Below are 24,291 nucleotides of genomic sequence, written 5' to 3' on the forward strand. Positions count from 1 at the left end.
ATTTGTAAATTGCCTAGCGCTTAGGCAATAGGCGATTAAGAAATCCACAATAAAGATAAAAGGGAATAGGAAATAAAATATCGCATATATGGAGATCACCCATATTGGATCTATTTACATCTCTTCTGTTCAGAAAGATCCTAAACTTCTGCTCCAAGAAAGTCACTCAAGCAAATTAGCCTTAGATGCTCTCTAGATTGGGGAGAAGTTTTCTGTATGCATATTCTTCTGTTCTTTTGGTGGAAAAAAAAGTTTCCAAAACTCAGAAGAGACCGGGGGACCATGATTTTTATAGTTCCTTATTGACCAAGACAGATTTCGTGTCCATGGTAGTTGTCCAGGGAACCAGCCAAGTTGGTGAATTCCCCAAATCTCATCACTCAGAATATCAGGTCCCTAGCTCTTGCTTCCTGGATGTATGTTTGTTTGTTTTATTTATTTATTTAAAATAATTTATTACCCACTCCATTCTTATGGTTTTTGGCAGGGAAACAGTTAAACATATGCAATTTCAAAAGTCTAACAACGAGCAAATTACAATAACTGCACATAAAATCATCAAAACATTTTAACAAAAGTATGACAGAAAAATATCTATTCTGATAGATTAAATGCACTTCTAAACAGTGCAGTTTTTAACATCTTTTTAAAGATTACTGTATCTGCTGTTTTCCTGAGAGAAGAGGGAGGGCATTCCAGGGTATCAGTGCAGGAACAGAGAGAGCTCTATTTTGAGTTTACCTGAGATAAGTGTTACGAATTGCAGGAACATTGAGAAGATCTTGTTGAGAGAATCCAAGTGATCTCGTGGGAGCATATATCTAAAGGATAGTATTAATCCGGGATGTATTCAGATTGTTGAGAAGTTTATGAACAAGTAATACAACTTTGAATTCATCATTTTATCAGGAGTCAGTGCAGCAAGCACAGCACTGGAGTGATATGTTCCTATAATCTGCTTCCAGTCAGTAGGCGAGGTGTAGCATTCTGCACTATTTGTAAAGGGCGAATAGTACTGATCTATAGGCCTAAATATAAAGCATTACAGAAATGCTACTGTTGTTTATGTATTATTTATTTATTTATGTTCTCATGTTCAGAAACTCTGTTTAATGTAACGCCTTAACCGCGACAGTTTTGTTCTATGGAAACCGATCTGATTTGATACTTGTATTGAGAATGTCGGTATATAAAAATCCTAAATAAATAAATAAAATAAATAAATCAAAGACTGGGAAAAATAAGCATTTGACAAACAGAACTGAAGTCCTTGTGAGATGATAATGGCTTTAGGTAACTGAACATCTGAAGTTTATTAAAGAATGATGTTATTACAGATTTAATTTGAGGCAACATAGTAAGTTGTTGATCTAAAATGACACCCAAATTTTTGACTTCTTTGACAATTGGTATTGAAATATTTTCAGACATAAAACTGCGAGGAGCATCTATGATAGGAAAGATAATCAATTTTGTTTTGATTAAATTAAGCATTAACCTGTGAAACAGAAAAGGCGACTAGGAAGAGCAGTTGGAAAGCTGTGACCACAAATGCTAGTAGTTTAAGCAATAAAATCCCAGACCTTCAGGCCCCAATGGTAGAGGTGGAATTGGACATTGTTGCTGTTACGGAGACATGGTTCACTGTGTCTCATGATTGGGATGAGGCCATCCCGGGCTATAACTTGTTAAGGAAGGACAGAGAGGGCAGAAAATGGGGAGGAGTAGCTCTTTGTGTAAAAAAAGATATCCAACTGAATTGCAAGGGACATGGAATAAAGAAGAAGCATTATGGAACATCCTAAAAAAAGAAGATGGTGCTTCCATTTTTACTGGTGTGATCTACAGGCCTCCAATTCAAATGGATGAACTGGACAAAGACCTGATTGAGGACATCCAAAAGTTGGGAAAGAAGGGAGACGTGTTGCTCAGAGATTTTTTTTTGTAAATGATATTTTATTGAAGTATCCATAATCAACACACCAGTAAGCAGAATACATAACATCATATAGCATGTTACAAGTCACAATAAAAACATTGATGACATGTTTTTTGTCAACTCTAGTGTAATATATGTTCACTTGCATATTGAGGTATATCTACAGTTGATTTAGTCGTACAGTCTCTCAGAGAGGGTCCAGATATAAAAAGATGTAGGAACATGTGGGATGGAATACATTCATATAGCAGTAAACTTGCGATGTGTCCAGGCGGGTCACCTAGTCTGAGGATAAGCCCAACCTCCATCGCTGGTAGGGAGACCAAACAGAGCTAAATCCAGGCACAGTATGGTGTTTCCGAGCTGTTAGTTTATATAACTCACACATCCTATCTAGCTTTATAGTGATATTCACTTAAGGGGGGTGCACCTTTTTCCAGCTGGCTGCTATGACACATCGAGCTGCTATCAATATCTGATGTATCAATAACCAGTTCCGTTTGGTGCCCTTCACTGGTACATTAAGTAAAGCATTTTCAGGAGAAAGCGCTATATCTCCCGGGAGTATTTGCTGTATTAAGTTGGCTACTTCCCTCCAAAATTTCACCATCAACGGGCATTCCCACCACACATAGAAGAAGGAACCTACCTGACCGCAGTCTCTCCAACACCTATCTGATTAGGAAATGTGGGCCTTGAAAAGTCGAAGTGGGATATAATACCATCTCAACATAACCTTATAGCTATTTTCGGTAAGTGACGCCTAAACAGAGCTGTGTTTAGTATTAAGAAAAATTATATCCCATTGGGTTTCATCCAGCTCTTTCCCCAAGTCCTCTACCCAAGCTCTCATAAATAGAGGTTTCTGGTTAGGATATTTGTTGAGGAAGTTGTAAATTTTGGAGATAAAATAAAAGGGGTTATCAGCCTGGGCACACCAATGTACCAATTGGGTCCTACCCTGTGATAAATCTGTCACTATGTTTTTTGATTTGATAAAGAGACACAATTGTAAGTAGGAAAATCTGTCACTTTCCATCAGTCCATAAGTGTCTATAAGGGTAGTGAAAGTTGCCATCCCCCTCTCATCCCATATATCACTAAGCAAATTGATTGTTTTCAATTTCCAAATCTGAAGGTTTTGGGAAACCTGCCCAGGAGTGAATCTCTTATTATAAAATAAGGTAGAACTGAGGAAGTATGGCCTGTCTACCACTAATATACGTCTCCACTGGTGCCATATTCTCATATGGGCCGATTCAGTAAAGTCCGCGGGAGAGCGGGCGAACGCCTGCTCTCCTGGCGCGTACACAGGCCACTCGCCTGTGCGCGCAATTCAGTATTTAAATGAGGCCCGGCGGTAGAAACAGGCAAAAGGAGACGCTAGGGACACTAGCACGTCCCTAGCGCCTCCTTTTGGCCCGGAACGGCAGCTGTCAGCGGGTTTGACAGCCAATGCTCAATTTTGCTGGAGTCGGTTCTCGAGCCCGCTGACAGCCACTGAATCGGAAACCGGACGCTGGCAAAATTGAGCATCCGGTTTTCGACATGACAGCCGCAGGCCGACTTCAAATTTTTTTATTTTTTTTTTTACTTTTTTTTACCCTTTGGGACCTCCGACTTAATATCGCCATGATATTAAGTCGGAGGGTGCACAGAAAAGCAGTTTTTACTGCTTTTCTGTGCGCTTTCCCGGTGCCCGAAGAAATTAGCGCCTACCTTTGGGTAGGCGCTAATTTCTGAAAGCAAAATGTGTGGTTTGGCTGCACATTTTGTTTTCTGAATCGTGCGGGAATACATAATAGGGCCATCAACATGCATTTGCATGTTGAGGGTGCTATTAGCTTCGGCGGGTTGGACGAGCGTTTTCGGCCCCTTACTGAATAAGGGGTAAGGGAAAACGCGCGTCCAATGGCGCAATTAATAGCAGTGGCTATTCCCTAAGTAAACTTGATTAATAGCCGTACTGTATCGGCCAGATAGTGTTATTGGTAGTGAATGGAAGCTGTCTGTCTAGTAGCTATGTTTTTTTTGGCTGCCACATCAAGGCCCATATAGGCATGGGTCCCAAGAATTCTTGTTCGATGGCCACCCAACGTTTTTGTTCCCCCTTCTATTCCAATCAACTATGGCGCACAATTGAGCTGCTGCAAAATACCAACTTATCTGTGGAACCCCCAGGCCACCCCTCAGCTTATGCCTATATAATACACTGCTCGCCACTCTTGTCGGCTTTTGCTTCCAGATGAAAGCAAATATTCTTTTCTGCTAACTCTTCAGGATAGCAGTGGAGACATGAATGGGCAGTGTCTGAAAGAGATACAGAAATTTGGAAAGGACACTTATCTTTATTGACGCAACCCGTCCTAACCAAGTAAGAGGGGTCACTGCCCAATTTTCCAAATCTCGAAAAAGTTTAGTAGTTAGAGGTGTATAGTTTAACTTAAACAAATCGTCCACTTTGTTGCTAATGTTTATACCCAGATATTTTATTTTAGATTGAGCCCATTTGAAGGGGAACATCTGCTTAAAACCCATTATTTGATCCTGTGGGATTGAAAGATTGAGAACCTCAGATTTATCTAGGTTAAGTCGGAAACCTGAAATGGCACTAAATTCTGATAATGCTTCTTCCACCCCCTGCAGGGAAGTCATAGGACAAGTTAAAGTGAACAGGATGTCATTGGCGAATAAGGACATCTTGTAATCCTGATCACCAACCTTAATCCCTGATATAGACGTGTTAGCTCTTACTTTGATAGCTATGGGTTCTAAAAATAATGCAAACAGTAGTAGAGATAATGGGCACCCTTGCCTTGTGCCCCTCCCTATAGGAAACAAGTCAGAGTAGAATCCATTCACCTTCATGCAAGCTTTAGGATCATCATAGAGCTTGGCCAGCCAGCTTATAAAATATGGCCCAAAATTTATCTGCTGTAAGGTGTGAAACAAATAAGGCCAGTGCACCAGGTCGAACGCTTTTTCAGCTTCTATGGAAAATAGGACGTATGGACATTGGTACTGTTGCACCCACCAGATTAAACCTACAATTTTGCGGACATTGTCTGCAGCCATCCTTCCAGAAATAAATCCAGTTTGGTCAGGGTGGACTAATTTTGCCATTGTCAAATTTAAGCGATTAGCCAGTATTTTGGCCAAGATCTTGAGATTAATGTTTATTAATGATATGGGTCTGTACGACCGGTACGCCATATGGTCACGGCTCAGTTTGGCCAATATTGTTATGCCAGCTACATTTGATTCTGTATGCAACTTAGTTCCTGATCGTAAGGAGTTAAACAGTTTTAAAAAGGGAGAAGCTATATATCCCCTAAATTTTTTGTAAAATTGAGCCGTGAATCCGTTCAAACCCCAGCTTTATTGGGTTTAAGATCCTTAATAACTTTCAGTAGTTCTCCTTTTGTAATTTCTGCATCTAAAAAGTGTTTGTCCTCTGTGAGACTAGGGAGGTCAATCTATTGTAAATAGGAGTCAATCTAATCTTCCTGTATGTCTGGATCTTTTGTATACAAATTCCCATAAAATATGGGCGGATAGATCTATATTGCGGATGATAAGAACATAAGAAATTGCCATGCTGGGTCAGACCAAGGGTCCATCAAGCCCAGCATCCTGTTTCCAACAGAGGCCAAACCAGGCCACAAGAACCTGGCAATTATCCAAACACTAAGAAGATCCCATGCTACTGATGCAATTAATAGCAGTGGCTATTTCCTAAGTAAACTTGATTAATAGCCGTTAATGGACTTTTCCTCCAAGAAACTATCCAAACCTTTTTTGAACCCAGCTACACTAACTGCACTAACCACCTCCTCTGGCAACAAATTCCAGAGCTTTATTGTGCGTTGAGTGAAAAAGAATTTTCTCCGATTAGTCTTAAATGTGCTACTCGCTAACTTCATGGAATGCCCCCTAGTCCTTCTATTATTCGAAAGTGTAAATAACCGAGTCGCATCTACTCGTTCAAGACCTCTCATGATCTTAAAGACCTCTATCATATCCCCCCTCAGCCGTCTCCTCTCCAAGCTGAACAGCCCTAACCTCTTCAGCCTTTCCTCATAGGGGAGCTGTTCCATCCTCTTTATCATTTTGGTTGCCCTTCTCTGTACCTTCTCCATCGCAACTATATCTTTTTTGAGATGTGGCGACCAGAATTGTACACAGTATTCAAGGTGTGGTCTCACCATGGAGCGATATAGAGGCTTTATGACATTTTCCGTTTTATTAACCATTTCCTTCCTAATAATTCCTAATATTCTGTTTGCTTTTTTGACTGCTGCAGTACACTGAGCCAACGATTTTAAAGTATTATCCACTATGATGCCTAGATCTTTTTCCTGGGTGGTAGCTCCTAATATAGAACCTAACATGGTGTAACTACAGCAAGGATTATTTTTCCCTATATGCAACACCTTGCACTTGTCCACATTAAATTTCATCTGCCATTTGGATGCCCAATCTTCCAATCTTGCAAGGTCCTCCTGTAATGTATCACAGTCTGCTTGTGATTTAACTACTCTGAATACTTCTGTATCATCCGCAAATTTGATAACCTCACTCGTCGTATTCCTTTCCAGATTATTTATATATATATAATGAAAAGCACCAGTCCAAGTACAGATCCCTGAGGCACTCCACTGTTTACCCTTTTCCACTGAGAAAATTGACCATTTAATCCTACTCTCTGTTTCCTGTCTTTTAACCAGTTTGTAATCCACGAAAGGACATCGCCCCCTCTCCCATGAGTTTTTAGTTTTCGTAGAAGCCTCTCATGAGGGACTTTGTCAAACACCTTCTGAAAATCCAAATACACTATGGGGTGGATTTTAAAAAGCATTTACTCGAGCAAAACTGGTTTTTGCTCGAGTAAATACTCTTTACTCAAGTAAGTGGGCTTTTCAAAATTGCTACAATATATGCCATTGAATTGTCCATAGGATTTACTCAAGTAAGTGCACTTTACTCGAGTAAATAGCTTTTGAAAATTGCTACGATAGTATGTCACATTTACATGTGTAACTCCTTTGAAAATGACCCCCTATATCTACCGGTTCACCTTTATCCACATGATTATTAACCCCTTCAAAAAAATGAAGCAGATTTGTTAGGCAAGACGTCCCTTGGGTAAATCCGTGTTGACTGTGTTCCATTAAATCATGTCTTTCTATATGCTCTACGATTTTGATCTTGAGAATAGTTTCCACTATTTTTCACGGCACTGAAGTTAGGCTCACTGGTCTATAGTTACCCGGATCGCCCCTGGAGCCCTTTTTAAATATTGGGGTTACATTGGCCACCCTCCAGTCTTCAGGTACAATGGATGATTTTAATGATAGGTTACAAATTTTAACTAATAGATCAGAAATTTCATTTTTGAGTTCCTTTAGTACCCTAGGATGCATACCATCCGGTCCAGGTGATTTGCTACTCTTTAGTTGGTCAATCTGGCCTACTACATCTTCCAGGGTCACAGTGATTTTGTGAACTCATCACACCTGAAAACCATCTCCGGAACTGGTATCTCCCCAACATCCTCATTAGTAAACATGGAAGCAAAGAATTCATTTAGTTTTTCTGCAATGGCCTTATCTTCCCTAAGAGCCCCTTTAACCCCTCGGTCATCTAATTGTCGAACCGACTCACTCACAGATTTCTTGCTTTGGATATATTTAAAAAAGTTTTTATTATGAGTTTTTGCCTCTATGGCCAACTTCATTTCACATTCTCTCTTCACCTGTCTTATCAATGTTTTACACTTAACTTGACAATGCTTATGTTTTATCCTATTTTCTTCAGATGGATCCTTCTTCCAATTTTTAAGGATTTTTTTTGGCTAAAATAGCCTCTTTCACCTCACCTTTTAACCATGGCAGTAATCGTTTGCCCTCCTTCCAGCTTTCTTAATGCATGGAATACATCTGGACTGCGCCTCTAGGATTGTATTTTTAAAGAATGTCCAAACCTGTTGAACACTTTTAACCGTTGCAGCTGCACCTTTCAGTTTTTTTCTAACTATTTTCCTCATTTTATCAAAATTTCCCTTTTGAAAGTTTAGTATTAGAGCTGCAGATTTACTTATTGTCCCCCTTCCATTTATTAGTTTAAATTTGATCATGTTATGATCACTGTTGCCAAGTGGCCCCACCACAGTTACCTCTCTCACCAAATCCTGCGTTCCACTAAGAATTAAATCTAAAATAGCTCCCTCTCTTGGTTCCTGAACCAATTGCTCCATGAAGCAATTATTTATTACATCCAGGAACTTTATGTCTCTAGCAAGTCCTGAAAACCTATCTCTTTAAACAAGCTTTTTATGAAGATAAAGAGAAGGGCAAAAACAGTTGATTGATAAGGACGCACCAAACTATAAGTTGTTATTTATAACATACAAATGCATATTAATGTTAAATACAAACCGCTTGATATGTTCCAAATATATAAGCGTAACTTGCATACATAGTTTATTGTATTAAATTGTTACTGTACTATGATGGCACATGATTAAGTTGTAATCTATACCACTGTTTTTTTCATTATCGTGCCTTACTGTAAACCATTGTGATGGTTATCTAACTTAATGACAGTATAGAAGAGTTTTTAAATAAATAAATTTACCCAGTCAATATTGGGGTAATTGAAATCTCCCATTATTATTGCACTGCCAAATTGGTTTGCTTCCCTGATTTCTCTTACCATTTCATCATCTGTCTGACCATTTTGTCCAGGTGGACGGTAGTATACTCCTATCACTATAGTCTTACCCAACACACATGAGATTTCTACCCATATAGATTCTACTGAGCATTTAGTCTCTTGTATGATCTTTATCCTGTTGGACTCCATAACCTCCCGGACATAAAGTGCCACATCCCTGCCAAGTTGATCCTCCCTATCATTGCGATATAATTTGTATCCTGATATAGCACTGTCCCATTGGTTATCCTCCTTCCACCAATTTCAGTGATGCCAATTATGTCAATCTCATCATTTGCTGCTATACACTCTAACTCTCCCATCTTACTACTTAGACTTCTGGCATTGGCATACAGACATTTCAAAGTGTGTTTTTTGTTTGTTTTAACAACCTGCTTTTCAGTTGCTTGGGATAGTTCAGAAATCATTAGCTTTGGTGATTTTTTACATATAGGCATATGGACTATGTTTGCTTTTATAGGAACCTCTGTGTTGGGATGCCCTAACTCTCCTGTTTCATTAGTATCCTTCAAGGATACATTTCTCTGAACCATGCACTGCTGAGTGACTGTCAGCTTTCCCCCTTCTTCTAGTTTAAAAGCTGCTCTATCTCCTTTTTGAAAGTTAGTGCCAGCAACTTGGTTCCACTCTGGTTAAGGTGGAGCCCATCCTTTCGGAAAATTCTCCCCTTTCCCCAAAAGTTTCCCCAGTTCCTTACAAAGCTGAATCCCTCTTCCCTGCACCATCGTCTCATCCACGCATTGAAACTCTGGAGCTCTGCCTGCCTCTGGGGACCTGCACGTGGAACAGGAAGCATTTCAGAGAATGCCACCCTGGAGGATCTGGATTTTAGCTTCCTACCTAAAATCCTAAATTTGGCTTCCAGAACCTCTCTCCCACATTTTCCTATGTCGTTGGTGCCCACATGTACCACGAGAGCCGGCTCCTCCCCAGCACTGTCTATAATCCTATCTAGTTGACGCGTGAGGTCTGCCACCTTCACACCAGGCAGGCAAGTTACCAGGCGGTCCTCACGTCCACCAGCCACCCTGGTATCTACATTTCTAATAATTGAATCACCAACTATGATGGCCGGCCTAACCCTTCCCTCCTGGGCAGTAGCCCTGGGAGACTTGTCCTCAGTGCGCGAGGACAATACATCACCTGGAGAGCAGGTCCTTGCTACAGGATCACTTCCTGCTACACCAGGGTGATGTTCTCCTACTGGGAGACCTTTCTGATGCAAGGCAGCACTAGGGCTGCCAGACTGGATTTGGGTCTTGGCTACTATGTCCCTGAAGGTGTCATCATTGTACCTCTATGTCTCCCTCAGCTCCTCCAAGTCTGCTACTCTAGCCTCCAGAGATCGGACTCGTTCCCTGAGAGCCAGGAGCTCTTTGCACCGAGTGCACTCATACAATCTCTCACCGGCGGGTAAAAAATCATACATGTGACACTCAATGCAAAAGACTGGAAAGCCCCCCTCTTGCTGCTGGACTGCTGCCTTCATCTTAGTTTTATTGAGTTCCTATTTAAGTTTAGGATACTAAGGGAGTTGGAATGAGAGTAGGTTAAATTTACAGGTGAATTTACGAATTAATCAGCTAGTGTCCTACAAGGGGATGATTAAACTTTCAATAAGGGCTGGTACAATAGTATGATTGAGATAAGACCCTGATGGATTTTTAATGAGAAAGTGTCTCGTGCCTAAAAATCAATAGTTGAGTGGGTGGGAAAGACAGACACTAGAATTAACTATCTCTGGCTTGCTTATTACTCAGACACACAAACTCTAAAGAATATATCCCTTAATTTCACTTTTCACCAAACTTTTATAAGCCCAAAAATTTCTGAAAGCTATACTTACCAATCCTCTCTAACCACCGTTAAATTAATCTTCACTCAGTTAATGGAAGAGTTTAATGGCGCGCGCTTCCGGTCCTCCTCCACTGCAAAGGGGGCAGGGCCTCTGGAAGCTGGGGCTAAGGACATCAATCCCTGGATCGCTTGTGGTGACTTCTGGACTCTTCTCCCGGGGGATGCTGGGAGCAGTGTGCAGATGAGCCTTCCAGTCTTCCCCATATATCCTAGCTATTTGATTCTGGGCTACCTGATGTTTCAGCCTGCATGCTAAGAGCCTACTCGTCTTGTTTCCCCACTCAAAATGTTCGTTTTATCATTTTCAATTGATGGGAGATAACATCTATTTGCAGAGATCGTAAGGAATTCCTGGCCATTTGCAATTCCCTATATATCCATGAGGAAGGATGAGTCTTGTGCTTCTTTTCCAGTGTGTTGATCTTATTCATCAGTTCTTTTGTAGTGGCCAATTTCACCTTCTTTTGGAAAGTTGCCTGAGATATAAATCGTCCTCTGAGCCTGCTTTCATACAGTCCCAATATAATAAAGAATCGATACCCGCAGTCCCATTAAATTGCTCATATTCCTTGATTGCCTCACCAATCTTGAAGCAAAATGACTCATCCTCCAACAATGTATCATTCAATTTCCAATATCTCTTTCCGGGGTGCAAAGACTCAACCTATAATTCCAACCACACTGGGGCGTGGTCAGACCATGTTATTATCCTTATATCCATCTGCCCAATATTCCGACTAATAATTTTGTCTACCAGGAAAAAATCAATCCGAGAGTAAGAACTGTGAGGGTTAGAATAAAATGTATAATTTCTCTCCTGAGGGTGTCTGTCCCTCCGTATATCTATGAGATCTCATTTTCGAATAAATTACTTCAGATATACCCTCTCTGGTTTCGCTCCCAATCCTCCTCATGTAGAGTTATCTAATCTGGGCTATATGGTTATGTTAAAATCCCCTGCTATCAAGAGATGCCCGTCCCCTTCCGCATCCAAAAGCCCATCTAGTTTTTTCATATAATCAGTGAAATCTGTGTTGGGGGCATAAATATTCAAGAGTGAATAGGTCTCCTGTCCTATTTCCACTTGGAGTAGGAGATATTATCCATCTGGGTCTGCCTTCATTTTCCTAACGTGGCCTTGAAAGTCCTTGGGTAATAAGATACTAACTCCCGCGTATTTGGCGATTTTGGTGGCTGCCTCAAAAAACTGGCGGGGTTATAACTGCCACTGCAGGAGTCGTTCGTATCGTTTTTTTAAAATGTTTTTCTTGTAAAAATAAAATGGTAGCACCTGTGCTTTGTGCTTCCTCCCGAAAGAGCTGTCTTTTCTGGGGGCTATTCAACCCTTTAACATTAATGGACCATATTTTAACAGACATCTTTGCATTTCAATAATACAAAGTATTCTAAGACCCCTCTGGTTCCCTCTCCCCAGGTCTCCCTCCCGCAACCCTATATCGTATCCTAACTGTCTCCCATATGCCAGTCTTGGAGAGAGTATTATGACACTTCCCTGTAAATTCAATAAACAATTATTACAACCAATCGCTGTGAACATATTTACTGTAAGTGTTATACTTCTATTTGAATATGAACATCCCCCCCCCACCCTCATCCCCTCACCCCAATTCGCCTCCATTCGATCATGGCAGATCTGTTTCCACAGATGAAGGCAGATGCACTCACGAGACATGCCCCCTCAGCCCCCCTGAGCCTACTTTGCTTGATAAACCATTGATGTTATAGGAAGTTGCCTTTAGTAAATCAAAGAGAAACTTGAACTAGAACTTTAACTGCAGTTCAATGAAAACCACCCCTCCCCCATGAGTGAAACATTACCAAGTTCCTACATGGTATCCCTCGATATTCCTTGGCTGAAAAAATACTTAAGTACTGATGTTCCATATTGTCCCTTCAGCCCTTATCCGCCGCCTTGATTGGGCCAGATTCTTCAGAGTGGCACTGTAATCGTCTGCCTCCCTTGTTCACGCTTTGCCACTTTGGAATGTCCCCACTGAGGGTCTGTACGCCGCTCTTGCTTTTTGCACTGATTTTAATCACATGCCCCGCGTCTTTCAAGATGGCGGCTGCTTCATCTGCCGTCTTAGTTTGGGTCGTAGTTCCCCAGATAGTGATGACTATGCCGAAGTGGAAGAGCCAGCGCTAGCGAAAACCTTCCCTCCGCAGAACAGAGGTGATTTCCTGGAATTCCATTTGTTTGCGGAGAGTAAGGAGGGATAAATCAGTGAATACAGATATAAAATGGTAGCTTGTTGCTTCTTAGCAATCTGCAGTATCGCTTCTTTTATGGTAAAATAACTGAAGCACACTATAATATCCTGAGGCTTATTTCCAATCTTTAGTCCCAGGGACCTATGGGCTCTCTCCAGCTCTATCTCTGTTTCACTATATGTCAAGACTGGACCATGTTGACTCACGAGAAGGTGTTTACATAGCTTTTTTATCACCGCCATACAATCAGCATACGACCCCTCCTCTAGTATCCCTCAGAAGCGTAAGTTGTTTCTATGACTCCGATTCTCAAGATCTTCTATTTTGGCTTGTAGGTCTATATACTCAGAGGCAATTTGTGTATATTGTCTTTGCAAGGTGTCCACCCGGACCGTTTGAGCATCTAAGCGCATGTCGCAGTTGTCTATGCACCGTCCTATCTCCGTCATTTCTTTCCTCATATAGAACATCAGCGACATTAGCTCTTTTTTGTTGGTTTTCATATCTTTCTGGATTTCTCCGAACCAGTGTCTGAATTCCTCCCTTGAAGGCATTTCTGTGCCAAGTGTTTCTTCATCACCGGAGTTGGAAGCGTTCTCCTCCGCAGATGGGCTTGTGCGCACGGGTTCGCCGCCCTCACTAGATCCCTCGGAGACCGAAGTGTTTTTAGTGTACGAGAATTGCTTAAAATCCATTCCTTTTTTCTTCTGGGCCATCGGTAATGATGTATCTGTTAAATGCTAAAGTGTTTTTTTTTTTTGTTTTTTTTTTTTCGAGGTCACAAGGCGTTTTCACAGGCAAATTCTTAATAATCGGCTCAGGGGGGTCAGGAGCTCGAGATCATGCGACCATCTTGTCTCATGGTGCTAGCGCCCCCCCTTTGCTCGGAGATTTTAATCTTTCAGATGTGGATTGGAACATTCCTTCTGAGGAATCTACAAAAAGTGGAGAGATAGTGGATGCCCTTGGGAGGGTGTGATCCTCTATCTAGTGCTCACTAATGGGGTTAATGTCTCTGATATTCAGGTAGGTGCTCACCTGAGCAGTAGTGTTCATCAGATAGTATGGTTCAGTATCGCAAATAGGATACAGAGAAGTCACACCAAGACCCAAGTTTTGAATTTCACAAATAGACTTTGTCAAAATGGGGATGTACCTGGAGGAAGAACTGGGAGAAAATGGGTGAGATGTCACATAAATGGGCCAAATTAAAAAGAGCTATTACAAAGGCAAGAAATCTATATGTTAGGAAAGTAAAGAAGAATAAGAGGAAAAAGAAACCAATATGGTTCTTTAAGCAGCTGGCTGAAAAAATTAAGGCAAAAAGAACAGCATTCGAGAAGTATAAAGGATCTAAAAAAAAAGGAATACAAGCAAGAATATCTGTTAAAAATGAGGGAGATGAAGAAAGAAAGCAGAAAGTCAAGCGGAAGAAGAAATTGTAAAAGAGGTAAAGAGAGGAGACAAAACATTTTTCACATATATCAGAGAAAGAAGGGAGACCCAAAGTGGTATAGTGAAATTTGAAAGGTGACAAGGAGCATTGTGTGGAGAGAGATGAAAAATGGCAGAAATATTAAACAAATACTTCAGTTCGGTGTCACTAAAGAAGATCCTGGAGAAGGACCATTGCTAGTTGACAAGACTGTAGATGGGGTTTCATTTACTAGGGATGTGAATCGTGTCCTCGATCGTCTTAACGATCGATTTCGGCTGGGAGGGGGAGGGAATCGTATTGTTGCCGTTTGGGGGGGTAAAATATCGTGAAAAATCGTGAAAAATCGTTAAAAAATCGAAAAATCGAAAAATCGAAAAACCGGCACATTAAAACCCCCTAAAACCCACCCCCGACCCTTTAAATTAAATCCCCCACCCTCCCGAACCCCCCCCCAAATAACTTAAATAACCTGCGGGTCCAGCGGCGGTCCGGAACGGGCTCCTGCTCCTGCATCTTGTCGTCTTCAGCCGGCGCCATTTTCCAAAATGGCGCCGAAAAATGGCGGCAGCCATAGACGAAAAAGATTGGACGGCAGGAGGTCCTTCCGGACCCCCGCTGGACTTTTGGCAAGTCTCGTGGGGGTCAGGAGGCCCCCCACAAGCTGGCCAAAAGTTCCTGGAGGTCCAGCGGGGGTCAGGGAGCGATTTCCCGCCGCGAATCGTTTTCGTACGGAAAATGGCGCCGGCAGGAGATCGACTGCAGGAGGTCGTTCAGCGAGGCGCCGGAACCCTCGCTGAACGACCTCCTGCAGTCGATCTCCTGCCGGCGCCATTTTCCGTACGAAAACGATTCGCGGCGGGAAATCGCTCCCTGACCCCCGCTGGACCTCCAGGAACTTTTGGCCAGCTTGTGGGGGGCCTCCTGACCCCCACGAGACTTGCCAAAAGTCCAGCGGGGGTCCGGAAGGACCTCCTGCCGTCCAATCTTTTTCGTCTATGGCCGCCGCCATTTTTCGGCGCCATTTTGGAAAATGGCGCCGGCCGAAGACGACAAGATGCAGGAGCAGGAGCCCGTTCCGGACCGCTGCCGTTCCGGACCGCCGCTGGACCCGCAGGTTATTTAAGTTATTTGGGGGGGGTTCGGGAGGGTGGGGGATTTAATTTAAAGGGTCGGGGGTGGGTTTTAGGGGGTTTTAGTGTGCCGGCTCACGATTCTAACGATTTATAACGATAAATCGTTAGAATCTGTATTGTATTGTGTTCCATAACGGTTTAAGACGATATTAAAATTATCGGACGATAATTTTAATCGTCCTAAAACGATTCACATCCCTATCATTTACCCCATCTCCGTTTACAGAAGAGAATGTATGGGAAGGGCTAGGAAAACTGAAAGTGGACAAGGCAGTGGGGCTGGATGAGGTTCATCCCAGGATACTAAGGGAGCTCACAGATGTGATGGCAGGTCCTCTGCATGACGTGTTCAGTAGATCCCTGGAAACAGGAGTGGTGCTGAGTGATTGGAGAGCGGTGGTGGTCCTGCTTCACAAGAGTGGGAGCAGAGAGGAGGCTGGAAACAACAGGCCAGTTAGTCTCACCTCTGTGGTGGGAAAATTAATGGATACTCTGCTGAAGGAAAGGATAGTGAACAATCTACAGTCAGGAGGATTGCTGGACCTGAGGCAGCATGGATTCACTAGGGGAAGGTCCTGTCAGACAAATCTGATTGATTTTTTTGATTGGGTGACTAAAGAGTTGGATTGAGGAAGAGCGCTTGATGTGATCTACTTGGATTTCAGCAAAGCTTTTGATACAGTGCCACATAGGAGGCTTGTAAATAAAATGAGAAGCTTGGGAATAAGCACCAAGGTGGTGGCCTGAATTATAAACTGGTTTATGGATAGAAGACAGTTTGTAATGGTAAATGGAACCTACTCTGAAGAGAGAACAGTGCTAAGTGGAGTGCCACAAGGATCTGTGTTGGGACCGGTTCTGTTCAATATCTTTGTGAGCAACATTGCGGAAGGGTGAAGTTTGTCTATTTGTGGATGATACTAAGATCTGCAATAGAGCACGCCAGAAGGAGTAGAGAGAATGAGACGTGATTTAAGGAAGCTTGAGCAGTGGTTGAAGATATGGCAGCTGGGATTCAATGCTGAGAAGTGCAAAGTCATGCATCTGGGGTGCGATAATCCAAAAGAGCTGTATGAGATGGGGGGTGAAGGGCTGTTGTGCATGAAGCAAGAGAGAGGGACCTTGGAGGGACCTTGGAGTGATAGTTTTCAGCGATCTGAAGATAGCGAAGCAACATGATAGCTGAAGCAAGAAGAATGTTGGGCTGCATAGAGAGAGAAATAACCAGTAAGAAAAAGGAGGTGATAATCCCCTTGTACATGTCCTTGGTGAGGCCTCAGCTGGAGACTGTATCTCAAAAGGAACAGAGACAGGATGGAGGTGGTCCTGAGAAGGGTGATCAAAATGGTGGGGATCTCCATCAAATGACTTATGAGGAGAGGCTGAAAGATCTAAATATGTATACCCTGGAGGAAAGGAGGTGTAGGGGAGATATGATACAGACCTTCAGATACCTGAAAGGTTTTAATGATACAGAATCAACAAACATTTTCTGTTGGAAAGAAATCAGTAGAACTAGGGGTCACGTAATGAAACTCCAGGGAGGACGACTCAGAAGCAATGCCAGGAAATATTTCTTCACGGAGAGGGTAGTGGATGCCTGGAATGCCCTTCTGGAGGAGGTGATGAAGACAAAAACAGTGAAAGATTTCAAAGAGGCATGGGATAATCACTGTGGATCCCTAGAGGATGGAAATGAAGAAAAGAGTGCATGGGGGTAACTTGCTGGTGTGACAGTTACTTAACCAATAAACCTTCATACTGTTGATGCAACTCCAGCATTGCTTTCTGCTTTAACAGCAGGAAGAAAAGGGGAACTATATTCAGACAGCAACCAACAAGGACACTGAATTTTATGGGCTGGAAAAACAAGCATGGAGCTAACGTGCTGTTGCAGCTGTTACTATCCTTAACAAATAAGCCTGATACTTTGGATGCAACTCTAACATTGCTCTCTGCTTCAACAGCAAGAGGTTATGGGGAATTGGACTCAGACAGCAACCAACAAGGGCCCTGACTTTGACGGTCTGGGAAACTAAGATTGGGGTGATTGTATGGTGTGGCAGATACTGCCATAAGCTTGCTGGGAAGACTGGATGGACCATTTGGTCCTTTTCTGCCGTCATTTCTATGTTTCTATGATGATGTAGCCATTGCTTGATCATAGAAAGTGATATATGAAGAAACGCGAATATTGCTTCCCAAGTAGATCTAAGTGGAAAGAAGACTTGTATGTCATCAGCATATATCTTTTACATGTTACACCCAGTATAGGAAGGAGTTGATATTGTGGATGTTGAAAGAATAGCACTGATTTCCTGAACATATCTGAAGATATGTCTGAAATTTTTCAGACTTTCTGGAAAAATTACAGAAGGAAATCTTAAGGTTTTAAATGGAGAATGTTTGTCTTCTGGTGTGAGGGAAACACCCTAGATTCTCTCTCTTGTTCTTTTAAAAAATTGCCTAAATATCTGCTACGTCTTTCAGAATCTGGTCTGAAGACTAACTCCATTTGGGTTCATCTCAGGGCATTTGGCGATTAGCACCAACATATAGATAGTAAACTCATCTTTGTACAGCCTTTACTTGTTAGATTCATATGGGGCTTGCTTCAGTTGAAGCCTCTCATCAAGCCTCCTTTGTGTCTTGGGTCCTCAACATGGACCTGCTGTCGCTCCTTGTGACCTTGGGCAAGCCATTTTACCCTCCATTGCCTCAGGTACAAACTTAGATTGTAAGCCCTCTGGGGATAGGGAAATACCTACAGTACCTGAATGTAATCCACTTTGAAGCGCTGAAAAAAGTGTGAAAAGCAGAATCTAAATCTAAATGGTACTCGCCTAGTTGATAAGAACCTCCTTTTAGACTCCTGTGAGCTAAGTACTTGATCTGGAAGGTCATGTTTTTTGTGGAGGTCACTTCGGCACATAGTGAGCTCTGGGCACTAGTGACTTATCAGACTTATCTACCTTATGCTAACATTTTCATAACAGGGTGGCTCTTCACGCACATCCTAAGTTCCTGCCTAAGGTAGTGTCTGTCTTCCCCTTTAACCAGTCAATCGTTACATTTTTCCCCAGGTCACGTGTTCACAAAAGTGAAAAAGCCTTGCACAGTTTGGATTGCAAAAGAATCTTAGTCTTCTATTTGGAGTGGACTGAAGCTCTTAGAAAGTCCACCCAGTCTTTTGTTTTATTTGATTCCCAACAAATCTGGAACTGCCATTGTCAAGCATTCCCTTTCTAACTGGATAGCAGATTGCATCTCTTTCAGTTATGCTCAGACAGGTCTGACTCTGGATGGGCATATGAAGGCCATGGCATTCTTGATGGCCCACCTGAGATTGGCCTCCATGGAAGAGGTTTGGAAAGGTGTGATGTACAGTTCAGGCCACAGATTTGCATCTCCTGACACAGCAGTAGTTTTGGCAATTTTATCCTGTGCGGTCTGTTTGAGGTTTAGAATCTAACTCCATCCCTCATAGGGCACATCATTGTTTATAGGCTGCCATGAACAAAAAAGAAAATGACAAAATGTGACTTGTTACCTATAAAAATAGTTTTTGGAGACAGCAAAGTTTCCTACTTATAATAGGTGTTCTCAGGACAGCAGGATTCAAGTCCTCACAGAATCCTCTCATTTCCCTTTGGATTTGATTCCTATATCTTGTTAGTTTTATTAAGAAATGAAGGGGGCCTCAGGACTTACAGTGATGATGCAGAGCTGAGCAATTGTCTGTGCTCTCTGTTCATTGGATCTCTGAAAGGCTTTTCTTTTTTAATTGAACTAACCTGCAATTTACTTACCAGCGAGGATATCTAGTTTAGTACATTAGGTGAATGGACATTTCTGGTGCAGATATACTTATCGATATGTCTGGGAGACAGAAGAAAAGCTTTCATTACAGGATGACAAAATGGCAGCAGATGAAGTGTCAGAGATTTTGCTAAGAGAGCTGACTAAAGTGGTGTCAGCACTGCTGAATGACCAGCTGCAAAAATTGCAGTCTTCTTTAGATGAGCTGCATGACAAGCGGGAAAACAACCAAACCACATTAAATGCCATGGATGCCAGAGTAAGTCAGCAGGAGGACAAAATGGAAGACATAGTGGCCTCAATAGTGGTGCTACAAAAGAAAAACTTGGAACTGGAAAACAAGTTGGATGAATTAGAGAATCGCAGCAGGAGAAATAACATACGGGTGGTGGGCCTGCCTGAGCATCTCCAAAATGAAGCCCTGTTACAGTGGTTCGAGCAATGGCTGCCGGAGGCCTTAGGGTTGGCAAACACGAGTCAGCAGATGATCGTGGAGAGTGCACACTGACTGGGGTCCAATACAACTGCTAATCGTAAGCCTCGCCAAGTGATCGCGAAGTATCTTAACTTTATAGATAAAGAAAAGATCTTGGGGCCTTCAGGAAGGAAAGAATTGCTCTATGAAGAAAATAAAATCCTTTTGTTTCTGGATTTCTCAACGTGTGTTTTGGCAGTACAATAAAGAAATAAAGTTTGCTTTGCAGTATCCTGCTCGCTTGCAGGTGTTCCATCAAGGCTTGTCTCGTCTTTCCAACTCCAAGGATGAAATCTAGCAATTTCTAGATGGGTTCTAATTTTTGCACCCGGGCGTGTCTTCAGAGGACACTCTGTTATTGTTGGTGGTTTTCTCTTTCAGTTCCTGTTTTCAACTTTTCTTGACTAGTATGGGCCCTGAGCAGTGATCCTGCTCTGGGAGGGAGTTCTTTGTCGTTGTGATTAATACTGGTGTTAACACATCTTAGAGGAAGACTTTGGGACAAATTGCCCTCTCTTGTTTTTTTTAGTCCTTTCTTTATGCATTTTTCCTTCTATGGTTTTCTGAAATGTTGTGAAATAAGCTGTGCAGGATAAAAGCACTTTGATATGTGTCTTGCAGTTATCCGGAGCTTCGAGGTTTCTGTTTCAGATCCAAGACGATTGATGCACACAGGAGTTTTCAACTGAAAAAAAGTGTCTGAGTTGGGATCTGAGCAGGACTTTGGGTTTGAGACAGTGAGATTCAATGTCTGTTTTTGAGATGGGGGGGGGGGGGGTGTAAGCAAGTGTATGAATGTGGCTGATTCTGAATTACCGTAATTTTGTATGGATCTGGAAGGGAAATCTATGAATATGCGTCGGGCAGGAGGGGAGGTTTAGACTGGGAGACCTCTCCTTTTCAAAATGTTCTGTATATGTCAAAGTTGGTTTGGATTAAGGTTTGAATGGCTAATGTTATTGTGAGCTCTCATAACATTGCTGGCTTGCATTCTCCTATAAAGAGAAAAAAAATTGTTGTCTGACTTAAAAAAGAAAAAATATAGCTGTGGCCTTTTCAGGAAATGCATTTAAATGACATGGAGCATCAAAAACTATAGAAGGATTGGGCTGGCTGCTGTGGTTACTCCTCCTATATGACTAATCAAAGAGGTATTGATTAGCAAGAAACTGACCTTTATTAAGGAAGATGTGATTATTGATCCTTAAGGGAGATTTGTAATAGTACAAGGGATGCTCCAGGGAATGAAAGTGTTTACGCCCCTAACAAATACTCTCATGCTTTTTTCACTCAATTAGTCTCTAAAATTTTAGAATGGGAAATTTATGCTGTTATCATGGGAGGGGATTTTAATATCACAGATAATCCAAGCGTGGACTGCAAGCCACTTAAAACCCTGAGAAAAAACCAAGCTGATATTGGTGCAAGTTTCACGTGCAAAGAATTACAGTTAATGATTCTTGGCGCACACTACATATGAAATATATGGAATTCACACATTATTCCCTTGTGCACAGTCTTTATACTAGACTATATCCTGATTGCGGAAACTTTGTTAAATTGAAGTCCAGCAGCATTGACATTATCCCTTTTTCAGATCATGATATGTTTCCTCGCTAGTGTGGAATATGGGGGAGGCAGATCGAGGCAATGGAAGATGTCTCCCTGGCTGTACAAAGATAAGCAATTTGCAGCTTTTCTTAAAAATAAATGGGAGGATTATATAGAATTCAATAGCAAACCAGAAATAAATGACATCGCATTTTGGAATGCCACCAAAGTGGCCATGCGGGAGCACATTTTGGCATACCAAGTGAACAAAAAAAAAAAGAATGGGACAAAAAGATCATGAACCTTACAAAAAGTTGCAAATTTTAAAAAGGCAGCATGTGAGGGATTTCTCGCCATTTGCAAAGGAAGAATTACTAGTCGCAAGAAGGAACTTAATGAAATTCTGACTATTAAGAGACAACAGAATGTTGTTTGCTATAAGTATAAATTATATCTATGGTAAAGCAAACCAGGTGAACTACTGGCGAGAATAATCAAGAGCAGTAAAGGGCCTAGGGGATTGATAACTCAGTATATTATTTTTGCTCTTATACACATACCCCGTATATACCGTCAGCTGTTATACAGTACTATGAGAAATTATATGCAGCAAGGAAGGTGCACAGTCTTTGAAGGCCTAGATATTCCTCAATTATCTGATGTTTCTTGGACCAGCTTGGAGGTTCCTATCCAGGATACTGAAATCCTTACAGTTATAAAGCAGCTAAAATTGGTCAAAAAAACTTGGACTGGATAGGTTGGGCCCGGAATTTTATAGGCTCTTAGGGAAAGCGATCTTAGAGCCTTTGAGGCGCATGTTTCATGCTAATCAGGAAAGGGGATTCTTTAATGTGGGACACAACTTGGCCACCTAATTCAATAATGACATGGGCCACAAGCTGGCCCATGTCATTATTGAATCAAGATTTCAAAATTTTGACATCATTACTTGCTGCTTGACTGCTTGTTATCCAGGTTTTGGTGTCTCCGGACCAGACTGGATTTATCAAAGGCAGACTCTCTAATAATAATGTATTGAAAGTGATAATGACGCTTCAGTCATCTGGATCTAGCACACAGGATGGGATGCTGGTTAGCTTAGATGCAGCCAAGGCCTTTGATTGTGTAGAAAGGCCATTTTTATTGTGGGTGCTGCAGAAATTTGGGTTAGGAGATCAATTCATAAGCTGAATTTGGCTCCTATATTATCAATCCCTAGTTCAGTTGTTGGTGAATGGAGTATTGTGTACTGCTTTGCTTTGGGCAGGGGCACTAGAGAGGGCTGCTCACTGACCCCTTTGCTTTTCATCCTTTTCCTAGAACCCTTGGCCATAAAACTACTTAATCTGGATATTTTTCAAGGCATACGTATTAACTATAAAACTGTGAAATTAAGCTTGTTTGCAGATGACATAATATTTTTGGGTAATCCTGGGGAATGTGTGGGAGAGACTCTAAGGATTATTATTGCCTTTGTGTCATTTGCTGGACTGCAGGTCAATTATGATAAGTCTCAGGCCCTTCCCTTAGATTGTTCTTTGCCTACCAGATGGGAAGGTGGATTCTCACTGGCTTAGGCGGCAGACAGTATATGTTAACTGGGGATTGTTGGCCCATAAAGATTCTGACATGTATAAACGTAATTTCACGTTTACTTTAGACAAGATTAAGTTGCAGCTTTGGAGATGTAGAAATCTGCCTCTGTCACTTATGGGGCGGTGTGTCTTGGTGAAGTTGGTAATCCTTCCTAAGTATCTCTATTTTTTTACAGATGGTTCCGTTATGTGTTAAAAATACAGATAGAGGATTGAGTTATTAGGATCCAAGATGGCGGCACGCTATGAGTAGGAACGGAGCGGTATCCTGCTGTTGCCACGAACAATTATCTAAACACTCAAAATGCCACCCAAAGGGGAAAAATCAGGGTTTACCCCTCGACACCCCTACCGTTATCGATATTGCAGCAGGAGAACACACGGTTCCTTACTTCTTCAACTATCGAAATTCCAGGAGTCGAGGAGCCCTTGGTACAAGGAACTGAGAGAAGTTCCTGTTCCGGAGGAGACTACGCTGAGCCCAGACCAAAGAGCAGCTCCAACGCAAGGCACAGGGCTTGTGTTTCAACCCGATGCGCTGGATGAAGGGACCTCTTCCAGGTTGTTTGCAGAGACTCCCAACGTTGACCGCAGCCCCACAGGTAATACCAGCGTTTGCGGTCGCCCCGGTTGAGATGAGGTGCAGCGCGGGAACTACAGGAATCTGACTGGGAGAAGGGGCAGTTGGGGTAAGTCCAGTTGGTATAAGCCTGCAAATACCGCAAGAGTCTACCCCATTATCTAAGCCCCTTAAAATCCCGGATTGTCCTGAGACTGTTACTATGGCTGCATTATGGGACCTGATGGTGGGTTTGCATCTGCAGTGAATAACTTAAGCGAGAAAGTGGAGATTTTGGCTTCTCAAAGCACTCATAATTTGTCTGAATTTCAAAAGAAACTTGATCAAGTTTCTAGGAAAATTGTGACTTTGGAGGAGAAGGAGCAAGAAATCTTAAAATTTAAAGCGGCGGTGGTAAAAGATAAACAATTTATTGCCAGAAGAGTGGAAACTTTGGAGAATGTTTCTAGACACTTAAATATAAGGATTCTAAATTTTCCTCGGGTATTGGGTGAAAACCCATATGTTTCCTTAAAAAGATTTATGTTAAGAGGTCCTCGGCTTCGAAGAAGAAAATTTACCAGCTATAAATAAATATTTTCTGCCTAAAGTTATTTCAACACCTAACAGAGTCAATATTCAGGAAAATTTGAATGAACTACGGGTAGCGTCAGCCCCACCTTGGCTCAAGGGTCCAGCTCCGGTGCAACACAGCTTCCTCAAGGGGGGAAAAATTTACCATTGTTGCCAATGTGCTACCTAAAATGCATATTTTATTAAACTGGAAATCTGATGTGTTGCCAACAGTGGGAGCTTGGAAAGTATTGATGAGGCAGATGGCATAGATGCAACTGTAGAAAAAGAATGCTCTAAAACCTAAACAGATACCAATGATGTGAGGGTATTTTACCTTGTGGGAGAAATTTATCAGACTACTTTAAGCCATATTAAGATGATA

General features: G+C 41.9%; 1 protein-coding gene across 1 annotated transcript in view; it reads left to right on the forward strand.

Moving 5' to 3' along the window:
- BRAF (B-Raf proto-oncogene, serine/threonine kinase) overlaps nt 1-24,291 on the forward strand; it is a 409,670-nt gene that overhangs the window by 19,416 nt on the left and 365,963 nt on the right.

Source organism: Rhinatrema bivittatum, chromosome 9 (assembly GCF_901001135.1).
Source record: "Rhinatrema bivittatum chromosome 9, aRhiBiv1.1, whole genome shotgun sequence".
Lineage (NCBI taxonomy): Eukaryota > Metazoa > Chordata > Amphibia > Gymnophiona > Rhinatrematidae > Rhinatrema > Rhinatrema bivittatum.